The 12,578-nt window shown below is 38.7% G+C and overlaps 21 non-coding genes across 21 annotated transcripts; all 21 read right to left on the bottom strand.

The window, feature by feature from the left end:
* Positions 1-587: 587 nt before the first annotated feature.
* On the bottom strand, positions 588-660 carry TRNAR-CCU (transfer RNA arginine (anticodon CCU)). Its single transcript has one exon. It is a non-coding gene; the product is annotated as a tRNA-Arg (tRNA).
* A 249-nt stretch (positions 661-909) lies between these two features.
* On the bottom strand, positions 910-1,002 carry TRNAI-UAU (transfer RNA isoleucine (anticodon UAU)). Its single transcript is given in 2 exon segments — positions 910-945; positions 965-1,002. It is a non-coding gene; the product is annotated as a tRNA-Ile (tRNA).
* Positions 1,003-1,618: 616 nt separating this feature from the next.
* TRNAR-CCU (transfer RNA arginine (anticodon CCU)) lies at positions 1,619-1,691 on the bottom strand. The gene has a single exon. It is a non-coding gene; the product is annotated as a tRNA-Arg (tRNA).
* Positions 1,692-1,940: 249 nt separating this feature from the next.
* Positions 1,941-2,033, bottom strand: TRNAI-UAU (transfer RNA isoleucine (anticodon UAU)). Its single transcript is given in 2 exon segments — positions 1,941-1,976; positions 1,996-2,033. It is a non-coding gene; the product is annotated as a tRNA-Ile (tRNA).
* Positions 2,034-2,649: 616 nt separating this feature from the next.
* Positions 2,650-2,722, bottom strand: TRNAR-CCU (transfer RNA arginine (anticodon CCU)). Its single transcript has one exon. It is a non-coding gene; the product is annotated as a tRNA-Arg (tRNA).
* A 249-nt stretch (positions 2,723-2,971) lies between these two features.
* On the bottom strand, positions 2,972-3,064 carry TRNAI-UAU (transfer RNA isoleucine (anticodon UAU)). The gene is given in 2 exon segments: positions 2,972-3,007; positions 3,027-3,064. It is a non-coding gene; the product is annotated as a tRNA-Ile (tRNA).
* Positions 3,065-3,680: 616 nt separating this feature from the next.
* Positions 3,681-3,753, bottom strand: TRNAR-CCU (transfer RNA arginine (anticodon CCU)). Its single transcript has one exon. It is a non-coding gene; the product is annotated as a tRNA-Arg (tRNA).
* Positions 3,754-4,711: 958 nt separating this feature from the next.
* TRNAR-CCU (transfer RNA arginine (anticodon CCU)) lies at positions 4,712-4,784 on the bottom strand. The gene has a single exon. It is a non-coding gene; the product is annotated as a tRNA-Arg (tRNA).
* Positions 4,785-5,033: 249 nt separating this feature from the next.
* On the bottom strand, positions 5,034-5,126 carry TRNAI-UAU (transfer RNA isoleucine (anticodon UAU)). Its single transcript is given in 2 exon segments — positions 5,034-5,069; positions 5,089-5,126. It is a non-coding gene; the product is annotated as a tRNA-Ile (tRNA).
* Positions 5,127-5,742: 616 nt separating this feature from the next.
* On the bottom strand, positions 5,743-5,815 carry TRNAR-CCU (transfer RNA arginine (anticodon CCU)). The gene has a single exon. It is a non-coding gene; the product is annotated as a tRNA-Arg (tRNA).
* Positions 5,816-6,064: 249 nt separating this feature from the next.
* TRNAI-UAU (transfer RNA isoleucine (anticodon UAU)) lies at positions 6,065-6,157 on the bottom strand. The gene is given in 2 exon segments: positions 6,065-6,100; positions 6,120-6,157. It is a non-coding gene; the product is annotated as a tRNA-Ile (tRNA).
* Positions 6,158-6,773: 616 nt separating this feature from the next.
* Positions 6,774-6,846, bottom strand: TRNAR-CCU (transfer RNA arginine (anticodon CCU)). The gene has a single exon. It is a non-coding gene; the product is annotated as a tRNA-Arg (tRNA).
* Positions 6,847-7,095: 249 nt separating this feature from the next.
* Positions 7,096-7,188, bottom strand: TRNAI-UAU (transfer RNA isoleucine (anticodon UAU)). Its single transcript is given in 2 exon segments — positions 7,096-7,131; positions 7,151-7,188. It is a non-coding gene; the product is annotated as a tRNA-Ile (tRNA).
* Positions 7,189-7,793: 605 nt separating this feature from the next.
* Positions 7,794-7,866, bottom strand: TRNAR-CCU (transfer RNA arginine (anticodon CCU)). Its single transcript has one exon. It is a non-coding gene; the product is annotated as a tRNA-Arg (tRNA).
* A 249-nt stretch (positions 7,867-8,115) lies between these two features.
* Positions 8,116-8,208, bottom strand: TRNAI-UAU (transfer RNA isoleucine (anticodon UAU)). The gene is given in 2 exon segments: positions 8,116-8,151; positions 8,171-8,208. It is a non-coding gene; the product is annotated as a tRNA-Ile (tRNA).
* A 938-nt stretch (positions 8,209-9,146) lies between these two features.
* On the bottom strand, positions 9,147-9,239 carry TRNAI-UAU (transfer RNA isoleucine (anticodon UAU)). The gene is given in 2 exon segments: positions 9,147-9,182; positions 9,202-9,239. It is a non-coding gene; the product is annotated as a tRNA-Ile (tRNA).
* A 616-nt stretch (positions 9,240-9,855) lies between these two features.
* TRNAR-CCU (transfer RNA arginine (anticodon CCU)) lies at positions 9,856-9,928 on the bottom strand. The gene has a single exon. It is a non-coding gene; the product is annotated as a tRNA-Arg (tRNA).
* Positions 9,929-10,177: 249 nt separating this feature from the next.
* On the bottom strand, positions 10,178-10,270 carry TRNAI-UAU (transfer RNA isoleucine (anticodon UAU)). Its single transcript is given in 2 exon segments — positions 10,178-10,213; positions 10,233-10,270. It is a non-coding gene; the product is annotated as a tRNA-Ile (tRNA).
* Positions 10,271-11,208: 938 nt separating this feature from the next.
* On the bottom strand, positions 11,209-11,301 carry TRNAI-UAU (transfer RNA isoleucine (anticodon UAU)). Its single transcript is given in 2 exon segments — positions 11,209-11,244; positions 11,264-11,301. It is a non-coding gene; the product is annotated as a tRNA-Ile (tRNA).
* A 616-nt stretch (positions 11,302-11,917) lies between these two features.
* Positions 11,918-11,990, bottom strand: TRNAR-CCU (transfer RNA arginine (anticodon CCU)). The gene has a single exon. It is a non-coding gene; the product is annotated as a tRNA-Arg (tRNA).
* Positions 11,991-12,238: 248 nt separating this feature from the next.
* Positions 12,239-12,331, bottom strand: TRNAI-UAU (transfer RNA isoleucine (anticodon UAU)). Its single transcript is given in 2 exon segments — positions 12,239-12,274; positions 12,294-12,331. It is a non-coding gene; the product is annotated as a tRNA-Ile (tRNA).
* Positions 12,332-12,578: the final 247 nt, after the last annotated feature.

The raw sequence follows: 12,578 nt of genomic DNA, 5'->3' as shown, positions 1-12,578 counted from the left end.
TTGAGTCTGTTTCCGAAACCAGTAAACTATGGGAATGTTTGAAGTTAGGAGGCTCTTATAGTATTATACTTCAAGTCATGCATTTCCATTTTTTTAATAAAATGAAGTCATACTCTCTACTTTGCTAGCAGGTTTTTTGTTGAAACTGAAATTCCAAATGTTCTCATGGTGTTATACGTTTACTAAGAATTTTGAACTCTAAATGTGTACCAATTAACAGAAGAATATCATCGTGTTTTATTAAATCAAAAGTCGCTATGCTTGCTAATCATTCAGTTGAAAACTTTTCTGTATCTGGATTGTTGTTCACTGTGAATGTGTTTGTGTTGCGGCATAAATGAATAGTAAATGAGTGTATTTTGATTTGACTGTATAACGGAAATGACTGACCCTTTCAAAGCAGTGGAAATGCATGGCGATTCTTGGGACTTAAAGTTGTCATTGTATGTTTAATGTGCTATCAGAATTCCCAAGATCTTTTGAACAAGCATATGGGACCATTAAGAAATGAAGAAGATGGTTGAGCACTTTAAATCTGGAAGTAAAATAGAGCATGTGTGTGTGCTTTGGTAATCAACAGCCTCAAACACCCCAGATGGGACTCGAACCCACAATCCCTGGCTTAGGAGGCCAGTGCCTTATCCATTAGGCCACTGGGGCTGAACGAGATATAGCTGAGCACTTAGTTTTTTTTTCTTTTTCAAACAAATCAGTTACTACACTTTGATTTCTAAGAAATGTTCTTGTTTGCAAACTGCAAACTATCTGAAAAACATGGGTGCAGAAGCCAGAAGACATGAAAGCAAAAGAACTAGGCACGTTTCCCCAATGATCATGTTTTGATGCGATGGTGAACCATGAGAGACTTTCTTTGGCAATTGACAAAAATGGATGAAAAGAGGAAAACAATGCTCCAGGTGAGGCTCGAACTCACAACCTCGGCATTGCTCAACAGTTACTGCTTTATAAGTACCGCGCGCTGACCGATTGCGCCACTGGAGCTCTGCTTGGTGTCTCGAAGCTTGCCTTTTTTGCGTCTGTTTCCGAAACCAGTAAACTATGGGAATGTTTGAAGTTAGGAGGCTCTTATAGTATTATACTTCAAGTCATGCATTTCCATTTTTTTAATAAAATGAAGTCATACTCTCTACTTTGCTAGCAGGTTTTTTGTTGAAACTGAAATTCCAAATGTTCTCATGGTGTTATACGTTTACTAAGAATTTTGAACTCTAAATGTGTACCAATTAACAGAAGAATATCATCGTGTTTTATTAAATCAAAAGTCGCTATGCTTGCTAATCATTCAGTTGAAAACTTTTCTGTATCTGGATTGTTGTTCACTGTGAATGTGTTTGTGTTGCGGCATAAATGAATAGTAAATGAGTGTATTTTGATTTGACTGCATAACGGAAATGACTGACCCTTTCAAAGCAGTGGAAATGCATGGCGATTCTTGGGACTTAAAGTTGTCATTGTATGTTTAATGTGCTATCAGAATTCCCAAGATCTTTTGAACAAGCATATGGGACCATTATGAAATGAAGAAGATGGTTGAGCACTTTAAATCTGGAAGTAAAATAGAGCATGTGTGTGTGCTTTGGTAATCAACAGCCTCAAACACCCCAGATGGGACTCGAACCCACAATCCCTGGCTTAGGAGGCCAGTGCCTTATCCATTAGGCCACTGGGGCTGAACGAGATATAGCTGAGCACTTAGTTTTTTTTTCTTTTCCAAACAAATCAGTTACTACACTTTGATTTCTAAGAAATGTTCTTGTTTGCAAACTGCAAACTATCTGAAAAACATGGGTGCAGAAGCCAGAAGACATGAAAGCAAAAGAACTAGGCACGTTTCCCCAATGATCATGTTTTGATGCGATGGTGAACCATGAGAGACTTTTTTTGGCAATTGACAAAAATGGATGAAAAGAGGAAAACAATGCTCCAGGTGAGGCTCGAACTCACAACCTCGGCATTGCTCAACAGTTACTGCTTTATAAGTACCGCGCGCTGACCGATTGCGCCACTGGAGCTCTGCTTGGTGTCTGGAAGCTTGCCTTTTTTGCGTCTGTTTCCGAAACCAGTACACTATGGGAATGTTTGAAGTTAGGAGGCTCTTATAGTATTATACTTCAAGTCATGCATTTCAATTTTTTTTATAAAATGAAGTCATACTCTCTACTTTGCTAGCAGGTTTTTTGTTGAAACTGAAATTCCAAATGTTCTCATGGTGTTATACGTTTACTAAGAATTTTGAACTCTAAATGTGTACCAATTAACAGAAGAATATCATCGTGTTTTATTAAATCAAAAGTCGCTATGCTTGCTAATCATTCAGTTGAAAACTTTTCTGTATCTGGATTGTTGTTCACTGTGAATGTGTTTGTGTTGCGGCATAAATGAATAGTAAATGAGTGTATTTTGATTTGACTGTATAACGGAAATGACTGACCCTTTCAAAGCAGTGGAAATGCATGGCGATTCTTGGGACTTAAAGTTGTCATTGTATGTTTAATGTGCTATCAGAATTCCCAAGATCTTTTGAACAAGCATATGGGACCATTATGAAATGAAGAAGATGGTTGAGCACTTTAAATCTGGAAGTAAAATAGAGCATGTGTGTGTGCTTTGGTAATCAACAGCCTCAAACACCCCAGATGGGACTCGAACCCACAATCCCTGGCTTAGGAGGCCAGTGCCTTATCCATTAGGCCACTGGGGCTGAACGAGATATAGCTGAGCACTTAGTTTTTTTTTCTTTTCCAAACAAATCAGTTACTACACTTTGATTTCTAAGAAATGTTCTTGTTTGCAAACTGCAAACTATCTGAAAAACATGGGTGCAGAAGCCAGAAGACATGAAAGCAAAAGAACTAGGCACGTTTCCCCAATGATCATGTTTTGATGCGATGGTGAACCATGAGAGACTTTCTTTGGCAATTGACAAAAATGGATGAAAAGAGGAAAACAATGCTCCAGGTGAGGCTCGAACTCACAACCTCGGCATTGCTCAACAGTTACTGCTTTATAAGTACCGCGCGCTGACCGATTGCGCCACTGGAGCTCTGCCTGGTGTCTCGAAGCTTGCCTTTTTTGCGTCTGTTTCCGAAACCAGTAAACTATGGGAATGTTTGAAGTTAGGAGGCTCTTATAGTATTATACTTCAAGTCATGCATTTCCATTTTTTTAATAAAATGAAGTCATACTCTCTACTTTGCTAGCAGGTTTTTTGTTGAAACTGAAATTCCAAATGTTCTCATGGTGTTATACGTTTACTAAGAATTTTGAACTCTAAATGTGTACCAATTAACAGAAGAATATCATCGTGTTTTATTAAATCAAAAGTCGCTATGCTTGCTAATCATTCAGTTGAAAACTTTTCTGTATCTGGATTGTTGTTCACTGTGAATGTGTTTGTGTTGCGGCATAAATGAATAGTAAATGAGTGTATTTTGATTTGACTGTATAACGGAAATGACTGACCCTTTCAAAGCAGTGGAAATGCATGGCGATTCTTGGGACTTAAAGTTGTCATTGTATGTTTAATGTGCTATCAGAATTCCCAAGATCTTTTGAACAAGCATATGGGACCATTAAGAAATGAAGAAGATGGTTGAGCACTTTAAATCTGGAAGTAAAATAGAGCATGTGTGTGTGCTTTGGTAATCAACAGCCTCAAACACCCCAGATGGGACTCGAACCCACAATCCCTGGCTTAGGAGGCCAGTGCCTTATCCATTAGGCCACTGGGGCTGAACGAGATATAGCTGAGCACTTAGTTTTTTTTTCTTTTTCAAAAAAATCAGTTACTACACTTTGATTTCTAAGAAATGTTCTTGTTTGCAAACTGCAAACTATCTGAAAAACATGGGTGCAGAAGCCAGAAGACATGAAAGCAAAAGAACTAGGCACGTTTCCCCAATGATCATGTTTTGATGCGATGGTGAACCATGAGAGACTTTCTTTGGCAATTGACAAAAATGGATGAAAAGAGGAAAACAATGCTCCAGGTGAGGCTCGAACTCACAACCTTGGCATTGCTCAACAGTTACTGCTTTATAAGTACCGCGCGCTGACCGATTGCGCCACTGGAGCTCTGCTTAGTGTCTCGAAGCTTGCCTTTTTTGCGTCTGTTTCCGAAACCAGTAAACTATGGGAATGTTTGAAGTTAGGAGGCTCTTATAGTATTATACTTCAAGTCATGCATTTCCATTTTTTTAATAAAATGAAGTCATACTCTCTACTTTGCTAGCAGGTTTTTTGTTGAAACTGAAATTCCAAATGTTCTCATGGTGTTATACGTTTACTAAGAATTTTGAACTCTAAATGTGTACCAATTAACAGAAGAATATCATCGTGTTTTATTAAATCAAAAGTCGCTATGCTTGCTAATCATTCAGTTGAAAACTTTTCTGTATCTGGATTGTTGTTCACTGTGAATGTGTTTGTGTTGCGGCATAAATGAATAGTAAATGAGTGTATTTTGATTTGACTGTATAACGGAAATGACTGACCCTTTCAAAGCAGTGGAAATGCATGGCGATTCTTGGGACTTAAAGTTGTCATTGTATGTTTAATGTGCTATCAGAATTCCCAAGATCTTTTGAACAAGCATATGGGACCATTATGAAATGAAGAAGATGGTTGAGCACTTTAAATCTGGAAGTAAAATAGAGCATGTGTGTGTGCTTTGGTAATCAACAGCCTCAAACACCCCAGATGGGACTCGAACCCACAATCCCTGGCTTAGGAGGCCAGTGCCTTATCCATTAGGCCACTGGGGCTGAACGAGATATAGCTGAGCACTTAGTTTTTTTTTCTTCTCCAATCAAATCAGTTACTACACTTTGATTTCTAAGAAATGTTCTTGTTTGCAAACTGCAAACTATCTGAAAAACATGGGTGCAGAAGCCAGAAGACAAGAAAGCAAAAGAACTAGGCACGTTTCCCCAATGATCATGTTTTGATGCGATGGTGAACCATGAGAGACTTTTTTTGGCAATTGACAAAAATGGATGAAAAGAGGAAAACAATGCTCCAGGTGAGGTTCGAACTCACAACCTCGGCATTGCTCAACAGTTACTGCTTTATAAGTACCGCGCGCTGACCGATTGCGCCACTGGAGCTCTGCTTGGTGTCTGGAAGCTTGCCTTTTTTGCGTCTGTTTCCGAAACCAGTAAACTATGGGAATGTTTGAAGTTAGGAGGCTCTTATAGTATTATACTTCAAGTCATGCATTTCCATTTTTTTTATAAAATGAAGTCATACTCTCTACTTTGCTAGCAGGTTTTTTGTTGAAACTGAAATTCCAAATGTTCTCATGGTGTTATACGTTTACTAAGAATTTTGAACTCTAAATGTGTACCAATTAACAGAAGAATATCATCGTGTTTTATTAAATCAAAAGTCGCTATGCTTGCTAATCATTCAGTTGAAAACTTTTCTGTATCTGGATTGTTGTTCACTGTGAATGTGTTTGTGTTGCGGCATAAATGAATAGTAAATGAGTGTATTTTGATTTGACTGTATAACGGAAATGACTGACCCTTTCAAAGCAGTGGAAATGCATGGCGATTCTTGGGACTTAAAGTTGTCATTGTATGTTTAATGTGCTATCAGAATTCCCAAGATCTTTTGAACAAGCATATGGGACCATTATGAAATGAAGAAGATGGTTGAGCACTTTAAATCTGGAAGTAAAATAGAGCATGTGTGTGTGCTTTGGTAATCAACAGCCTCAAACACCCCAGATGGGACTCGAACCCACAATCCCTGGCTTAGGAGGCCAGTGCCTTATCCATTAGGCCACTGGGGCTGAACGAGACATAGCTGAGCACTTAGTTTTTTTTTCTTTTCCAAACAAATCAGTTACTACACTTTGATTTCTAAGAAATGTTCTTGTTTGCAAACTGCAAACTATCTGAAAAACATGGGTGCAGAAGCCAGAAGACATGAAAGCAAAAGAACTAGGCACGTTTCCCCAATGATCATGTTTTGATGCGATGGTGAACCATGAGAGACTTTCTTTGGCAATTGACAAAAATGGATGAAAAGAGGAAAACAATGCTCCAGGTGAGGCTCGAACTCACAACCTCGGCATTGCTCAACAGTTACTGCTTTATAAGTACCGCGCGCTGACCGATTGCGCCACTGGAGCTCTGCTTGGTGTCTGGAAGCTTGCCTTTTTTGCGTCTGTTTCCGAAACCAGTACACTATGGGAATGTTTGAAGTTAGGAGGCTCTTATAGTATTATACTTCAAGTCATGCATTTCCATTTTTTTTATAAAATGAAGTCATACTCTCTACTTTGCTAGCAGGTTTTTTGTTGAAACTGAAATTCCAAATGTTCTCATGGTGTTATACGTTTACTAAGAATTTTGAACTCTAAATGTGTACCAATTAACAGAAGAATATCATCGTGTTTTATTAAATCAAAAGTCGCTATGCTTGCTAATCATTCAGTTGAAAACTTTTCTGTATCTGCATTGTTGTTCACTGTGAATGTGTTTGTGTTGCGGCATAAATGAATAGTAAATGAGTGTATTTTGATTTGACTGTATAACGGAAATGACTGACCCTTTCAAAGCAGTGGAAATGCATGGCGATTCTTGGGACTTAAAGTTGTCATTGTATGTTTAATGTGCTATCAGAATTCCCAAGATCTTTTGAACAAGCATATGGGACCATTATGAAATGAAGAAGATGGTTGAGCACTTTAAATCTGGAAGTAAAATAGAGCATGTGTGTGTGCTTTGGTAATCAACAGCCTCAAACACCCCAGATGGGACTCGAACCCACAATCCCTGGCTTAGGAGGCCAGTGCCTTATCCATTAGGCCACTGGGGCTGAACGAGATATAGCTGAGCACTTAGTTTTTTTTTCTTTTCCAAACAAATCAGTTACTACACTTTGATTTCTAAGAAATGTTCTTGTTTGCAAACTGCAAACTATCTGAAAAACATGGGTGCAGAAGCCAGAAGACATGAAAGCAAAAGAACTAGGCACGTTTCCCCAATGATCATGTTTTGATGCGATGGTGAACCATGAGAGACTTTCTTTGGCAATTGACAAAAATGGATGAAAAGAGGAAAACAATGCTCCAGGTGAGGCTCGAACTCACAACCTCGGCATTGCTCAACATTTACTGCTTTATAAGTACCGCGCGCTGACCGATTGCGCCACTGGAGCTCTGCTTGGTGTCTCGAAGCTTGCCTTTTTTGCGTCTGTTTCCGAAACCAGTAAACTATGGGAATGTTTGAAGTTAGGAGGCTCTTATAGTATTATACTTCAAGTCATGCATTTCCATTTTTTTAATAAAATGAAGTCATACTCTCTACTTTGCTAGCAGGTTTTTTGTTGAAACTGAAATTCCAAATGTTCTCATGGTGTTATACGTTTACTAAGAATTTTGAACTCTAAATGTGTACCAATTAACAGAAGAATATCATCGTGTTTTATTAAATCAAAAGTCGCTATGCTTGCTAATCATTCAGTTGAAAACTTTTCTGTATCTGGATTGTTGTTCACTGTGAATGTGTTTGTGTTGCGGTAGTAAATGAGTGTATTTTGATTTGACTGTATAACGGAAATGACTGACCCTTTCAAAGCAGTGGAAATGCATGGCGATTCTTGGGACTTAAAGTTGTCATTGTATGTTTAATGTGCTATCAGAATTCCCAAGATCTTTTGAACAAGCATATGGACCAATAAGAAATGAAGAAGATGGTTGAGCACTTTAAATCTGGAAGTAAAATAGAGCATGTGTGTGTGCTTTGGTAATCAACAGCCTCAAACACCCCAGATGGGACTCGAACCCACAATCCCTGGCTTAGGAGGCCAGTGCCTTATCCATTAGGCCACTGGGGCTGAACGAGATATAGCTGAGCACTTAGTTTTTTTTTCTTTTCCAAACAAATCAGTTACTACACTTTGATTTCTAAGAAATGTTCTTGTTTGCAAACTGCAAACTATCTGAAAAACATGGGTGCAGAAGCCAGAAGACATGAAAGTAAAAGAACTAGGCACGTTTCCCCAATGATCATGTTTTGATGCGATGGTGAACCATGAGAGACTTTCTTTGGCAATTGACAAAAATGGATGAAAAGAGGAAAACAATGCTCCAGGTGAGGCTCGAACTCACAACCTCGGCATTGCTCAACAGTTACTGCTTTATAAGTACCGCGCGCTGACCGATTGCGCCACTGGAGCTCTGCTTGGTGTCTGGAAGCTTGCCTTTTTTGCGTCTGTTTCCGAAACCAGTAAACTATGGGAATGTTTGAAGTTAGGAGGCTCTTATAGTATTATACTTCAAGTCATGCATTTCCATTTTTTTTATAAAATGAAGTCATACTCTCTACTTTGCTAGCAGGTTTTTTGTTGAAACTGAAATTCCAAATGTTCTCATGGTGTTATACGTTTACTAAGAATTTTGAACTCTAAATGTGTACCAATTAACAGAAGAATATCATCGTGTTTTATTAAATCAAAAGTCGCTATGCTTGCTAATCATTCAGTTGAAAACTTTTCTGTATCTGGATTGTTGTTCACTGTGAATGTGTTTGTGTTGCGGCATAAATGAATAGTAAATGAGTGTATTTTGATTTGACTGTATAACGGAAATGACTGACCCTTTCAAAGCAGTGGAAATGCATGGCGATTCTTGGGACTTAAAGTTGTCATTGTATGTTTAATGTGCTATCAGAATTCCCAAGATCTTTTGAACAAGCATATGGGACCATTATGAAATGAAGAAGATGGTTGAGCACTTTAAATCTGGAAGTAAAATAGAGCATGTGTGTGTGCTTTGGTAATCAACAGCCTCAAACACCCCAGATGGGACGCGAACCCACAATCCCTGGCTTAGGAGGCCAGTGCCTTATCCATTAGGCCACTGGGGCTGAACGAGATATAGCTGAGCACTTAGTTTTTTTTTCTTTTCCAAACAAATCAGTTACTACACTTTGATTTCTAAGAAATGTTCTTGTTTGCAAACTGCAAACTATCTGAAAAACATGGGTGCAGAAGCCAGAAGACATGAAAGCAAAAGAACTAGGCACGTTTCCCCAATGATCATGTTTTGATGCGATGATGAACCATGAGAGACTTTCTTTGGCAATTGACAAAAATGGATGAAAAGAGGAAAACAATGCTCCAGGTGAGGCTCGAACTCACAACCTCGGCATTGCTCAACAGTTACTGCTTTATAAGTACCGCGCGCTGACCGATTGCGCCACTGGAGCGCTGCTTGGTGTCTGGAAGCTTGCCTTTTTTGCGTCTGTTTCCGAAACCAGTAAACTATGGGAATGTTTGAAGTTAGGAGGCTCTTATAGTATTATACTTCAAGTCATGCATTTCCATTTTTTTAATAAAATGAAGTCATACTCTCTACTTTGCTAGCAGGTTTTTTGTTGAAACTGAAATTCCAAATGTTCTCATGGTGTTATACGTTTACTAAGAATTTTGAACTCTAAATGTGTACCAATTAACAGAAGAATATCATCGTGTTTTATTAAATCAAAAGTCGCTATGCTTGCTAATCATTCAGTTGAAAACTTTTCTGTATCTGGATTGTTGTTCACTGTGAATGTGTTTGTGTTGCGGCATAAATGAATAGTAAATGAGTGTATTTTGATTTGACTGTATAACGGAAATGACTGACCCTTTCAAAGCAGTGGAAATGCATGGCGATTCTTGGGACTTAAAGTTGTCATTGTATGTTTAATGTGCTATCAGAATTCCCAAGATCTTTTGAACAAGCATATGGGACCATTAAGAAATGAAGAAGATGGTTGAGCACTTTAAATCTGGAAGTAAAATAGAGCATGTGTGTGTGCTTTGGTAATCAACAGCCTCAAACACCCCAGATGGGACTCGAACCCACAATCCCTGGCTTAGGAGGCCAGTGCCTTATCCATTAGGCCACTGGGGCTGAACGAGATATAGCTGAGCACTTAGTTTTTTTTTCTTTTTCAAACAAATCAGTTACTACACTTTGATTTCTAAGAAATGTTCTTGTTTGCAAACTGCAAACTATCTGAAAAACATGGGTGCAGAAGCCAGAAGACATGAAAGCAAAAGAACTAGGCACGTTTCCCCAATGATCATGTTTTGATGCGATGGTGAACCATGAGAGACTTTCTTTGGCAATTGACAAAAATGGATGAAAAGAGGAAAACAATGCTCCAGGTGAGGCTCGAACTCACAACCTCGGCATTGCTCAACAGTTACTGCTTTATAAGTACCGCGCGCTGACCGATTGCGCCACTGGAGCTCTGCTTGGTGTCTCGAAGCTTGCCTTTTTTGCGTCTGTTTCCGAAACCAGTAAACTATGGGAATGTTTGAAGTTAGGAGGCTCTTATAGTATTATACTTCAAGTCATGCATTTCCATTTTTTTAATAAAATGAAGTCATACTCTCTACTTTGCTAGCAGGTTTTTTGTTGAAACTGAAATTCCAAATGTTCTCATGGTGTTATACGTTTACTAAGAATTTTGAACTCTAAATGTGTACCAATTAACAGAAGAATATCATCGTGTTTTATTAAATCAAAAGTCGCTATGCTTGCTAATCATTCAGTTGAAAACTTTTCTGTATCTGGATTGTTGTTCACTGTGAATGTGTTTGTGTTGCGGCATAAATGAATAGTAAATGAGTGTATTTTGATTTGACTGTATAACGGAAATGACTGACCCTTTCAAAGCAGTGGAAATGCATGGCGATTCTTGGGACTTAAAGTTGTCATTGTATGTTTAATGTGCTATCAGAATTCCCAAGATCTTTTGAACAAGCATATGGGACCATTATGAAATGAAGAAGATGGTTGAGCACTTTAAATCTGGAAGTAAAATAGAGCATGTGTGTGTGCTTTGGTAATCAACAGCCTCAAACACCCCAGATGGGACGCGAACCCACAATCCCTGGCTTAGGAGGCCAGTGCCTTATCCATTAGGCCACTGGGGCTGAACGAGATATAGCTGAGCACTTAGTTTTTTTTTCTTTTCCAAACAAATCAGTTACTACACTTTGATTTCTAAGAAATGTTCTTGTTTGCAAACTGCAAACTATCTGAAAAACATGGGTGCAGAAGCCAGAAGACATGAAAGCAAAAGAACTAGGCACGTTTCCCCAATGATCATGTTTTGATGCGATGGTGAACCATGAGAGACTTTCTTTGGCAATTGACAAAAATGGATGAAAAGAGGAAAACAATGCTCCAGGTGAGGCTCGAACTCACAACCTCGGCATTGCTCAACAGTTACTGCTTTATAAGTACCGCGCGCTGACCAATTGCGCCACTGGAGCGCTGCTTGGTGTCTCGAAGCTTGCCTTTTTTGCGTCTGTTTCCGAAACCAGTAAACTATGGGAATGTTTGAAGTTAGGAGGCTCTTATAGTATTATACTTCAAGTCATGCATTTCCATTTTTTTAATAAAATGAAGTCATACTCTCTACTTTGCTAGCAGGTTTTTTGTTGAAACTGAAATTCCAAATGTTCTCATGGTGTTATACGTTTACTAAGAATTTTGAACTCTAAATGTGTACCAATTAACAGAAGAATATCATCGTGTTTTATTAAATCAAAAGTCGCTATGCTTGCTAATCATTCAGTTGAAAACTTTTCTGTATCTGGATTGTTGTTCACTGTGAATGTGTTTGTGTTGCGGCATAAATGAATAGTAAATGAGTGTATTTTGATTTGACTGTATAACGGAAATGACTGACCCTTTCAAAGCAGTGGAAATGCATGGCGATTCTTGGGACTTAAAGTTGTCATTGTATGTTTAATGTGCTATCAGAATTCCCAAGATCTTTTGAACAAGCATATGGGACCATTAAGAAATGAAGAAGATGGTTGAGCACTTTAAATCTGGAAGTAAAATAGAGCATGTGTGTGTGCTTTGGTAATCAACAGCCTCAAACACCCCAGATGGGACTCGAACCCACAATCCCTGGCTTAGGAGGCCGGTGCCTTATCCATTAGGCCACTGGGGCTGAACGAGATATAGCTGAGCACTTAGTTTTTTTTCTTTTCCAAACAAATCAGTTACTACACTTTGATTTCTAAGAAATGTTCTTGTTTGCAAACTGCAAACTATCTGAAAAACATGGGTGCAGAAGCCAGAAGACATGAAAGCAAAAGAACTAGGCACGTTTCCCCAATGATCATGTTTTGATGCGATGGTGAACCATGAGAGACTTTTTTTGGCAATTGACAAAAATGGATGAAAAGAGGAAAACAATGCTCCAGGTGAGGCTCGAACTCACAACCTCGGCATTGCTCAACAGTTACTGCTTTATAAGTACCGCGCGCTGACCGATTGCGCCACTGGAGCTCTGCTTGGTGTCTGGAAGCTTGCCTTTTTTGCGTCTGTTTCCGAAACCAGTACACTATGGGAATGTTTGAAGTTAGGAGGCTCTTATAGTATTATACTTCAAGTCATGCATTTCAATTTTTTTTATAAAATGAAGTCATACTCTCTACTTTGCTAGCAGGTTTTTTGTTGAAACTGAAATTCCAAATGTTCTCATGGTGTTATACGTTTACTAAGAATTTTGAACTCTAAATGTGTACCAATTAAC

Source organism: Engystomops pustulosus, unplaced genomic scaffold (assembly GCF_040894005.1).
Source record: "Engystomops pustulosus unplaced genomic scaffold, aEngPut4.maternal MAT_SCAFFOLD_813, whole genome shotgun sequence".
Taxonomy (NCBI): domain Eukaryota; kingdom Metazoa; phylum Chordata; class Amphibia; order Anura; family Leptodactylidae; genus Engystomops; species Engystomops pustulosus.
The sequence above is the reverse complement of the archived record's forward strand: the minus strand, read 5'-3'. Positions and strand labels throughout refer to the sequence as shown.